This window comes from Eleutherodactylus coqui, chromosome 2 (assembly GCF_035609145.1).
Source record: "Eleutherodactylus coqui strain aEleCoq1 chromosome 2, aEleCoq1.hap1, whole genome shotgun sequence".
NCBI lineage: Eukaryota > Metazoa > Chordata > Amphibia > Anura > Eleutherodactylidae > Eleutherodactylus > Eleutherodactylus coqui.
The window spans coordinates 213,178,382-213,189,849 of record NC_089838.1 but is presented as its reverse complement, the minus strand read 5'-3'; the positions used below and the strand labels follow the sequence as shown (position 1 = coordinate 213,189,849).

At 44.1% G+C, this 11,468-nt stretch overlaps 1 long non-coding RNA gene across 1 annotated transcript; it reads right to left on the bottom strand.

Annotated features, from left to right (window-relative positions):
• Positions 1-1,893: 1,893 nt before the first annotated feature.
• LOC136610740 (uncharacterized) lies at positions 1,894-7,501 on the bottom strand. The gene is made up of 2 exons (XR_010790155.1): positions 7,447-7,501; positions 1,894-2,439 (listed from the first exon to the last, which is right to left on the bottom strand). It is a non-coding gene; the product is annotated as an uncharacterized lncRNA (long non-coding RNA).
• Positions 7,502-11,468: the final 3,967 nt, after the last annotated feature.

Sequence of the window (11,468 nt, the reverse complement as noted above, 5' to 3'; positions counted from 1 at the left end):
ACTATGTCCTCCCTTTTTCTCAAACTAAACCTCTCTAAAACTGACCTCCTTGTCTTTTCACCTTCCAACCGACCTCCCCTTAACATCTCCATTCCAGTGTCTGGTACCATCATAACCCCCAGATGGCATGCCCGCTGCCTTGGGGTCACACTGGATTCTGACCTCTCCTTTACCCCCCATATCCAATCTGTGGCCCAAACATGCCACATGCACCTCAGAAATAATGCTAAAATACGGCTGTTCCTAACCATGGACAAGCTAAAGACATTCGTGGTCGCCCTTATCCACTCCCGGCTTGACTACTGCAACTCATTGGCCTCCCCTGCACCAGACTCGCTCCACTCCAATCCATACTAAATGTGGCAGCTAGGCTCATTTTTCTATCCAGTCGTTAGTCAGACGCCTCTGCATTATGCCAGTCGCTGCATTGGCTGCCCATCCACTGCAGAACTAAATTTAAACTCCTCTACCCCATTCACAAAGCTCTGCATGGTGCTGCACCAACATACATCGCCTCCCTCCTGTCAGTACACCACCCAGCCCGCTCATTCCGATCGGCTAACACACTCAGACTAAACACCCCTGTAATACGAACCTCACATGCTCGCCTACAGGACTTCACCAGAGCAGCACCCATCCTCTGGAACGCTCTACCCCAAGGCATCCGGATAATTCTCGATGCACGAAATTTCAGACGTGCCTTAAAAATGCACCTCTTCAGGGAAGCATACCAAATCTCCTGACCTAGTCCCCCACCCCTGCCTATGGCGCCCCACCCCGCTTGCCTTTTAATAATTGATCTCCACATGAAATCCCCTATTGCTTGTGTTCCCCATGCCTTGCTCCTCCCACACATGCCTTGCACCTCCTGTACCACCTCCAACCCATGTATCAAACTGAATGTACCTCATATTGTAATTGTTGTATTGTTTTGCATTTATCTATGCCTGAAAGCGCTGCGGAATAAGTTGGCGCTATACAAATAAGGCCTCCTTCCCACGAGCGTGACGGGCTCCGCCGCGTAATATTACGCAGTGAAGCCCGTCACGGCGCCCCCCAGAGCCCCTATACTTACCTGCGGGAGATAGCGTGAAATCGCTTCCCCGCCCACCACCGCCGCGTCACCGCCCCTCACCGCCCACCACCGCCGCGTCACCGAGCGTGTCACGTGACGCGGCCGGCCGTGTCACGTGACGCGGCCGGCCGCGTCATTTGGCGTCAGATGACGCGCGGCGGTGGGCGGGAAAGCGTTTTTTCACGCTATCTCCCGCTGGTTACACGGGAGATAGCGTGAACGGACGGCTTCCATTGACTGCAATGGAAGCCGTCAGTGCGTACAGCCCGTCCTCACCCGCAGAAAATAGAGCATGCTGCGGGTGAGGACGGGAGAAATCGCGGTGCGTAATTCCGCGCTGGAATTACGCATCGTGAGCATTGTGCTATTAGGTTCAATAGAACCTAATAGCTGCGGGCAACGCAGCGGATTTTCGCCGCGAATTACGCGGCGGAAATCCGTTCGTGGGAAGGAGGCCTTAAGATTATTATTATTTATGTCCACATGAGATAACATGAAATATATATAAAATACTGTATGGCAAAGGAAAACAGGACTCTCAGGATGACACAACATAAAACAAAATATTTTGCATGATTTGAAAAAAAAAAAAAGCATAAACTTGTGTATACAATATTTCAAGAAGAAAATAGGTGAGAGTGCGGGAGGGACACATTTTTCCTTTACTAATGTAGACATGGGGCTATAATAAGAAATAGTTGGCCATTTATGATTAAAATGAATCTATTTGCATGTTTAAAAACTGTGGGCTAAAAATAATTACTGGAATAAAAATTAATATTATGAGAAAATTAGAATGCTTACATTTACACTACTAATTAAAGTTTTAGAACAATTTTTCCATTTTTTATTGAGATTTAGACAGTTTAATGCCTCAAATGTACTTTGTAATGAAAGTAAATAAGATAAAATGAATACAAATCATGAATTAACTGTGTTTCACCAAAGTAAGGCCTCATATCCACGGGCACGCACGGATTCCGCATGGGAAATCCCGCACGGAATTTGCCCATGCCCACAGCCAGCGACCATGCTTATCCATCTGTGTCTTCTTTCTTCTATATTGGGGATGTGTGCGGAAGTGCTGGATGGCGCAGTGCCTTTTTTTTTGTAAACTCCTGCTCTCCCGCGGAATCTGCGGTTCGTCTGCAATGTCAATTGACTACAGGAGCACTGACATCACCGCTAAAGTCGTGAGCATACGTGCAGAGCATTTACACAGAAAGACTTGCCGCTGGATCGTGGACTTCTTGTGCAGCGCTCCACCTTCTATGGGAAGTGCTGAGCAGTGAGCATTCACATGGGACCAGAAGCCAGTGAGCCAACAAGGTTTTTTATGCTGATTGAAAAATCAGTTTATCAAACTGCGAATGACAAGTGAGCGATTTTATTGCATTCACACTGAACGATTATCGCTCAAATTTATCATCCCAAAGGAATCTTATAAAAATGGTATAGATCCTTATACTGAGATTTCACCAAATTACAAAGTACGGGGTTAATATTGTCAGATTTAAAATATACCTTTTATTAGGGCGCCCACCCACTGGCGTTTTTTTTTTCTTTGCGTTTTGCGTTTTTTCTGCAGAGCAATTAGAATTGAATGTACTCCTGTCCACTGGTGTTTTGCGTTGCGTTGCGTTTTTTAACATAGGAACTGTCAGTTGCATATGTGTCCTTATTTTTCTCCTAATGCACCCATGAAAGTCAATGGAAATTAATGGAAAAGCCACGAAAATGCGGCAAAAAACGCCGCGAAAAACGCGGCGTTTTTCACGCACAAAAATCGCAAACGCCAGTGGGTGGGCGCCCTTAGAATGAAGATAAAATATCTGATGCCTCAATGAGTGATGATAAAACTCCAGCATGCAAGAAATAGATATTAATCACAGTCACAAGTATAACGCCATAACACATGTATGTAAAAGATGAATAGCCATATGAAATTCACCTATGGGAATCTGACCTCAGTAGTAGGGCTTTTTTACACAAGCCGTGAAAACGCCAGCCGATATGCGCTTCCGGCTGACCAGTCCCCCCTCTCCTCCCCTACGAGCAGTTTGCAATGGAGTGGGCAGGACAGGGCAGAGCTAAGCTCCCACCCCTTGTCTATAGCAAGCAATGGGAGGGGGCGGGACAGAGCAGAGCTTAGCCCCGCCCCCTCCCATTGCAAACCACTCGGAGGAGAGGAGAGAGGCAGAGAGATGGTGAGAGGGACAGAATGGGGGAACTGCTTAGATGGAAGCATATATCGGCCGGCTGTGCAAAATGCCGATATACGCTTGTGTAAAAAAGCCCGTAATGATGGGATTAGAGTTTACTACTCCTTGTACAGGACCTGTTAGGGCTAATTCACATGGGCATATCTGTTACCAGTCTGTGAGCATGCAGAGACCGCGTTTGCTAGCACATGACTGATATACGGACGTCTGCATAAGCCCTCATAGTGGGGATGCGTATAATTTGACGCCCATATGCGATATATAAGGCTCATGCATTGTGGTATGCAGAGAAATAGAATATGCTGAGATTTCTCATGTGTATCGACACGCAATGTTTACATGCTACTGTGAACGGAAAGTCTTTTTATTTTCCTTGACTCCATTCACCACGTGTCACGCTGCCGTAATATGTGCCCAAATCACAGTCGTGTGAATGAGCTCTTAGTCGCCCACAGAAGTTTCATCTTGAGGGCTGTTTCAGACGACCGCATATCGGCTGGGTATTCACGCCAGCGGATATACGGCGTCTCTGTCTGCAGGGTCTGCTCCCGCCCCCTCTCTGCCTCCTCTCCACCCCATCTCCGCCCCTCTGCACTATTTGCAACGAGAGGAGGTGGGGCGGGGGCATGGCTAAGCTTGTGGGAAATCGGGGAGGGGCGGAGCTACATCCAGGAACTTAGCTCCACCCTCATCCTGCCCCCTCCCATTGCAAATAGTGGCGAGGGGCAGAGAGGGGGTGGGGAGGAGGCGGGAGCTCAGTGCACTGCTCACGACTCTTCCAGCTTCCTCCCCCTGCAGAGAGGGACGCCGTATATCGGCTGGGCGTGAAAACCCAGCCGATATACGGTCGTCTGAATGCGCCCTAAAGCCTTACGCCCAGGATGTTTTGGTCTAAAATGACCAGACACTTTTTAGTGATTTTATCCATGTGGTGGTTTTATTGCCTTATTTTTCTTTCTTCAGTTACCAAAATTATTTTTGCTGCTTTTTTTTTCTGGGACATATAGGGCTCTCTTTTGTATATCTTTTCACTAACTTTCTTTGTCCATTTTTTTCATTTTATTGGGGGTAAAAATCTAAAAGTTTTTTTTAATCATATAATTGTTTTTTTTTAAAATTAGTACAGTTACGCTAAAATTAAGTACAGGAATGGTTTCCTCATTTTATGTTTTGATATATAATTTGTATATTCTCATATTACAGGGCGCATATGGCGATGCTTTTGGTTGGCTTTGGCAGTGGGTCATTTTCTTTTTTATGTATATGTTTTTATTTTATTCCGTAATTTTTTAAACTTATTTTTGTAATTATTATTTTTTTAACATCTTAGACCCCCATGACGTCATATAAGACCTCTGGGGGACATTCACATGGTCTGTTTTTTGATTTGACATTTTTCCACTGTAGTTGGGGCATCAATAAGAGCCCCAGTTAGAGCGAAAACATCCCCATGTAGTAATAATAATCATTAACAGAGCTTATCAAGGTCTAGTTGGACCCTGCAGCACTGCTGTGACAGATTTCACCCGGCGGGCACCTGATCACCGGGTTGCATAGTGGAAGTAATACACTTTCTCGCTTTTTAGGCAGTGCTAATAAAAAACTATATACATTTTATATTACTGTAATTATAATGACCCACAGAATACAGATAACGTCATTTTACAGCACTGTAAATACTGTAAAGACACCCCTCCTCCAAAAAATTGTCACAGTGGCACAATTGCTTTTTTTTCTACTTCACCGCATTTTTAAAAGTTTTCTAACATTCCTATTCAGCTATTTACACTGCGTTCACACACAGCAAGAGATATTTGCAGCTGAAACCCCACCCAGCTGCGGCTGCTAATATTGGCACAAGCTTGCTGACATTTCTGGCAAGGTTGTGTGGCCATTGGCTGCCGCAGCTGGGTGGGGTTTAAGCAACAAGCAGGTTTTTGCTGTGTGAAATGAAGCCTTATAGCAGTGAGCTATTGGTTGATGAACTAGTTTATTGTTTACTTCTGTTTCATTTCTTTTCTATCCAAACAATAGAAGGGTTATCAATCCATTTTTGTGCAGCCTTTGGGCGCCCACCCACTGGCGATTTTTTTTTCTTTGCGTTTTGCGTTTTTTCTCAAGAGCAATTAGAATTGAATGTACTCCTGTCCACTGGCGTTTTTTTTGCGGTGCGTTGCGATTTTTAACATAGGAACTGTCAGTTGCATATGTGTCCTTATTTTTCTCCTAATGCACCCATGAATGTCAATGGAAATTAATGGAAAATGCGCGAAAAAGCCGCAAAAACGCGCCGAAAACGCTGCGTTTTTCACGCACGAAAATCGCAAATGCCAGTGGGTGGGCGCCCTTAGGGTGCCCACCCACTGGCGTTTTTTTTCCCCTGCGAAATTCGCAGCATTTTTTTTCTGCAGGGGTCTATGGGACTTGTAATGTTAAAATCGCGATCGCGCAAAATCGCAATTTACCGCGATTCGCGGTGCCCACCCACTAGCGTTTTTTTACTGCGAACTTCGCAGCGTTTTTTTTTTTCTGCAGGGGTCTTTGGGCTATGGGACATGCAAAGCTAAAATCGCGATCGCGCAAAATCGCGATATCGCGGTAAATCGCGATTTTGCGCGATCGCGATTTTTACATTACAAGTCCCATAGACCCCCTGCAGAAAACAAAAACCTGCGAATTTCGCAGTGAAAAAAAACGCTAGTGGGTGGGCGCCCTTAGGGTGACTACCCACTACAGTTTTTTTTCACTGTGAAATTCGCAGCGTTTTGTTTCTGCAGGGGTCTATGGAACTTGTAATGTTAAAATCGCGATCGCGCAAAATTTAGTGCAAAATCGCGATTTTGCGCGCTCGCGATTTCAACATTACAAGTCCCATAGACCCCTGCAGGAAAAAAATGCTGTGAATTTCGCAGTGAAAAAAAACTGTATTGGGTAGTCATCCTTAGGGCTCATTCACACAAGCGTATTGTCACCGCGTATAACAAGCACGTATTTCTTGTGCATAACTGTTACCAGTGCAGATTTTGGTGCTGAACATTCTACAGGAGGGTATATTCCTAAGGGCTCATACCCACTAATGTTTTTTTAACACTGCGATATCGCTGCGTTTTTCAATGCAAATGTCAATGGGACTTTCTAATGTTAAAATCGCATCGCACAAAAACGAAAGTCCCATTGACATTTGCATAACAAAAACGCAGCGATATCACAGCGTTAAAAAAACGCTAGTGGATAGGAGCCCTAAATGCTGGGATTAAGGGGATATTCTTTCCTAGGAGCAGTGCTTCTCGAAAAGAATAGCTCCATAATACTAGATCTTATGGAGCATACCACAATTATTTTTTTTTACATAATCCAACAGAAAAAAAATTCTTTGTGCCTCCACCTCAAATTGGAGGCATAGTAAAGTACAGTGAGCCTTAGTGCACTTCTATGGGTGCTGTATTACTACTCTCTAAAACTCACAGGTTTAGCTATAATGCGGTTGTGACTTCCAAGGCTAAATCTGGACTATGAACTTTGGGGCAGTTTTCAAGCTGTGCTTTTGTGGGTCCAGATATCTAATGGAACTTCTTTCCACATTATGTACACATTGTATGCTTATTTACAAATGAAAGTGCTGTGGATGTGTTGTATGCTGCCACTTAGTTATTCAACTGGGGTACTTGATTAAAAGGTTTTTTCCACTTTTTACTATTAATAACCTTTTTGAGACAGTGGTCTCAAAAGTAAAAAGTGGGACAACCCCTTTAACATACAGGGGGAACTTTTTAGCTGTACCCACTGGCATTGGGATATCAGAAAAAAAGTCCGCGCTCAGTCAGGAGTGAAAACTAAGGACAACTTCACAAACAATAAGTGGTTTGTTTTGACACTTACTTGGTGCTTTATATTGCACCGAAACGCGTCGCCTTATTAAAGTATCCTGTTTATTACTATGGGTTGTGGAACATAGCTTTGCATCCTGGGGAAGACACTCATAGGAGGGGGCATTTGTGCATCATACCCCCTCCTTTCCAAGTAAGTTCTGGTCTCCAGACCCCCCGGTTTGTATCTGCAGCTCTCCCTTGACCCAGAGGATCGGAGTACTGAGGAAAAGATTCACCTGAGTCATTTAATCATACCCCTTCAGTCCTGGATTATATTTACCTGTGGCGCTCTCTAGGTTTTTTTTTGTGACTTTTTGGCACTGGCCTTTGGGTCCTAGTAACAATGGAGAAACAGATGTAAACCATTGTATTCCATCAATTTTCTGTTGTATCATATAAGTCCATATTTAGTGTTGACATTAATGCCTAGGTATTCTTGGCTGTTTTATAGTGGTTGATGCTGAGAAAAAAAATATAGCTTAAAGGGGTTGTCTCGCGAAAGCAAGTGGGGTTATGCACTTCTGTATGGCCATATTAATGCACTTTGTAATATACATCGTGCATTAAATATGAGCCATACAGAAGTTATTCACTTACCTTCCCTGCGCTGGCGTCCCCGTCTCCATGGCTCCGTCTATCTTCAGCGTTTAATCGCCTGATTAGACGCGCTTGCGCAGAAGGGTCTTCTGCCTTCGGCTCGGTCTGACACGAGCGGCGTTCTGGCCCCGCCCCCTTCTAGGCGTCATCGCGTAGCTCCGCCCCGTCACGTGTGCCGATTCCAGCCAATCAGGAGGCTGGAATCGGCACACGTGGCGGGGCGGAGCTACGCGATGATGCGTAGAAGGGGGCGGAGCCAGAACGCCGCTGCTGCTGGACAGACCCGAAGGCAGAAGACCCTTCTGCGCAAGCGCGTCTAATCGGGCGATTAGACGCTGAAGTTAGATGGAGCCATGGAGACGGGGACGCCAGGTAAGTGAATAACTTCTGTATGGCACATATTTAATGCACGATGTATATTACAAAGTGCATTAATATGGCAATACAGAAGTGCTTAACCCCACTTGCTTTTGCGAGACAACCCCTTTAAGATTAAAGCAACTCTCAAGGCTTCCCCTTTCAAAACTTAATTGGCTTCAGAACATATGCGCCAATTTTGCTCACTGGTAGTGTAGTAGTCTGTATTTTATAATCATTGTGTCCTTGCAACTATGGAAACCAGTGTCTGTGCATTGGATCCTGACGAACTTGTGATTATGTAAGAGGGGGAGTGATGGTCCATTCACCTACTCTGACTACAATGACTCCCAGCCACTCTGACGAGCGGCCGTCCTGGTTGTGTTAGGCTCCACCTCCTATCAGAGGGGCAAGGGGAGGCAAAGGAGAGTAGAGCTGGAACTTTTTGCCAGAATTAGGCACACAGCAGTGCATTATGCTGCATGAAGCACCAGAAGCTCTTAGCGCAGGTCAGCCCTGAGCAATTAAGCCCGCCCCTAGCAAGAAGTAGCACAAAGGTTCCAGGAACAGCAGGGTGCCATATAAAAAGCAGAAGCCTGTGCCATAAGGGGGAATCAGAGCAAAGAAGTAAGAGCAGAGCAGCAACTAAGGAGAGCACAGGGATAGTTGTAGTAGCAGAAGTGCAACAGGCTACTGAGGAGCTACTGGAAAGATGCAATAGCCTACAAGGTGCTAGAGTCTGCCTAGGAGGCTGTGTAATGGAGCTTTTGCTGGACTGGCTGAGTGAGTACTGAGACCTGGGCACAGTAGCTATGTGAGGCCAGGGAAAGAACTGAATGCACTGTGAAGTGACACATTGAGACAAAGGAGGGCATTATGAAGTTTGTCTGGAACAATTTGTGAGGCTAGCCTCAGTAAAGTCCTTAGGTGTGCAAACCACTGCGAACCAAATAGTAAGCAGGCCTGCTATATAGAGAAACATTAACAAGCATTCAAACTGTGATTACTATTATTGGAATCAAACACCCAGGAGTAAGCTAATGTTCCTATTTACAAGAGACAGGACTGCTCTCAGGGTTCATTTTTGTTGCGTTTTCGATTTGCTGTTTTATAGGAAAGTGAATTGTTAATGTTTTATAGAGAAACTGTGCACTACGTTGTATGGGTTCTATCCCTATTTTACAGGACTAATTCTTGCAAAGTATTGCCTAGAGTTGGCACTGTTCTGCATTGCGTATAATGTATTAATAATTCTAGGATCTAGTTAGCTGTAGTTAGCTCTATGAAAATCAACAGTAAAAGTTAAACTGCTTTCTTGTTATTATAAAATTATTCATATTCATGTCTTTGTTCGCAAAAAAATACTGTATTGTTTTGTTACTCTATTTGCTGCATTACAACCTAATCTGCGTCGTGATACCATCCACCCACGAAATTTCCTTGTGTACACACACAGCAGCCAATCAGGAGATGCAGAGCTAAAGGGGAGGGGCAGAGCAGCAGCATGAACCAATGATGAGACAGGGAGTGTGTCTCAGACTATTCCAGACTCCTTGTAGTCAGTGTAAATAAACTTTGTAGTCATAGATCACAACTATACCTTAGTAGAAGTGAACAAAAAACAACTAATAAGCAAGTCTAGAGAAACATAAATAGCAGGTAATTCCATGTAAGTACTGATTTATGTAAAATTTTGAGCACCACAAACCTGCAGCAATTTACTGTACAATACAAGTGAATGGGATTATCAAAACCCCATCCACATGTATTACCTTACGTAAATCAGAGCATGCTGGGGATTTTAAAGTCCCTGCTATCCTCATTCTGCACATATAATGTTGTAGATTTGCAGTAAATCCATGGTGGAAATTAGTATGGTTTTCCTGAACCCAAATTGTTTTTTCCAAGGATTACCCAATGCTGAAAAGCAGAGGCGTGACTTGAAGCTTCTGGGCCTCAATGCAAAATCTGTAAAAGGGCCCCCAACTATAATGCTTTATTTAGAGTACTGGGCTCCCTATATGGAGAAGAGAAACCTTATGGGCCCCCTAAGGCTCCTGGACCTGGGTGCAGTGGCATCCCCTATAGTTACGCACCTGCATCCCCTATAGTTACACCCCTGCAAATGGTTAGGAATCACTGTACTAGATATGTGAAGGACTCTCCGAGGATTAAGTTTCCATTGAATGAAAAACGGTGTCAGAAAGACAATGTAGCAGTGGCATTCAGCATTTAGCAATGCCAATAAAATGGAAAGTATGTGACTGTAGTTTACAATGATGTAGAGAAATTTTATTGTACAAATACCTGCAGGAATATCAAGTTCAGTATCTTCAGGGAACGATATGGAGATAATGTGGTCATAGTTTCAGTAGTCTAAGCTTCACTATTGTAGTTTTTGAAGTGCATCTTCTATACCCACACCCAGAATAAAGTTTACAGGTGAGCCCTAGGCACCCCAGCAGAGACGTAACTTGAAGCTCCTGGGCCCCAATGCAAAAACTGTAACAGGGCTCCCAACTATAATGCTTTATTCATATTTCTCGGCTCCCTATATGGAGAAGAGAGGCCTTAGGGCCCCCCTTAGGTTCCTGGGCCCGGGGGCAACTGCATCCCCTGCATCCACCATAGTTACGCCAATACACCACAGTATGACACTGACTAGTTCTCATTAAATTCTGTTCTGTATAGACAATTATATGCCCCAAAACAAATTTACTGAATATGTTTAGTATAGTGTATAGAGTTGAGCGAACGTACTCTGCCAAGCTTGATGCTCGTTCGAGTATTAGCGTACCACATACAAAAATGCTTGAGTCTCCCATTGTAGTCAATGGGGTTTGTTACTCGAGTAGAGCTCTCGAATTTTACAAAAAGCTCGACTTGATTAACGCGGACCTGAGCATTTGGGTGCTCGCTCATCTCTAATAGTGTACCTTCAATAAAATATTCACTTTACTCAAAAATAATTTTCATTCATTATATAACTAGGCCCTAGTAAATATAACAGTTGCTAGTATTAACTTGGTTAGTTATTCCTTTCTGTCTGAAAATTCTAGCAGTCCTTCTCTACAGTTGGGTCGTGTGATTTTATTGTGACCACTTTATTGGGCATTGTGCTCTCTGAAGAAGTGACCATTACAGTCACCACAACATCCTGTATGATGAAACTGTATGGACTGTACCACACAAGCTTTTCATAAGAGGAACATAAACTGTTACTAATGATTATACAGCTCCTATCACATAGTTATAGTGAAGAGGATCCCAGTTCATTTACTTTGACTGCATATTTTTGGTCTTTAGCTTATTTAGGTGAATACAGATTGAAATCTTATCAGTAGGCAT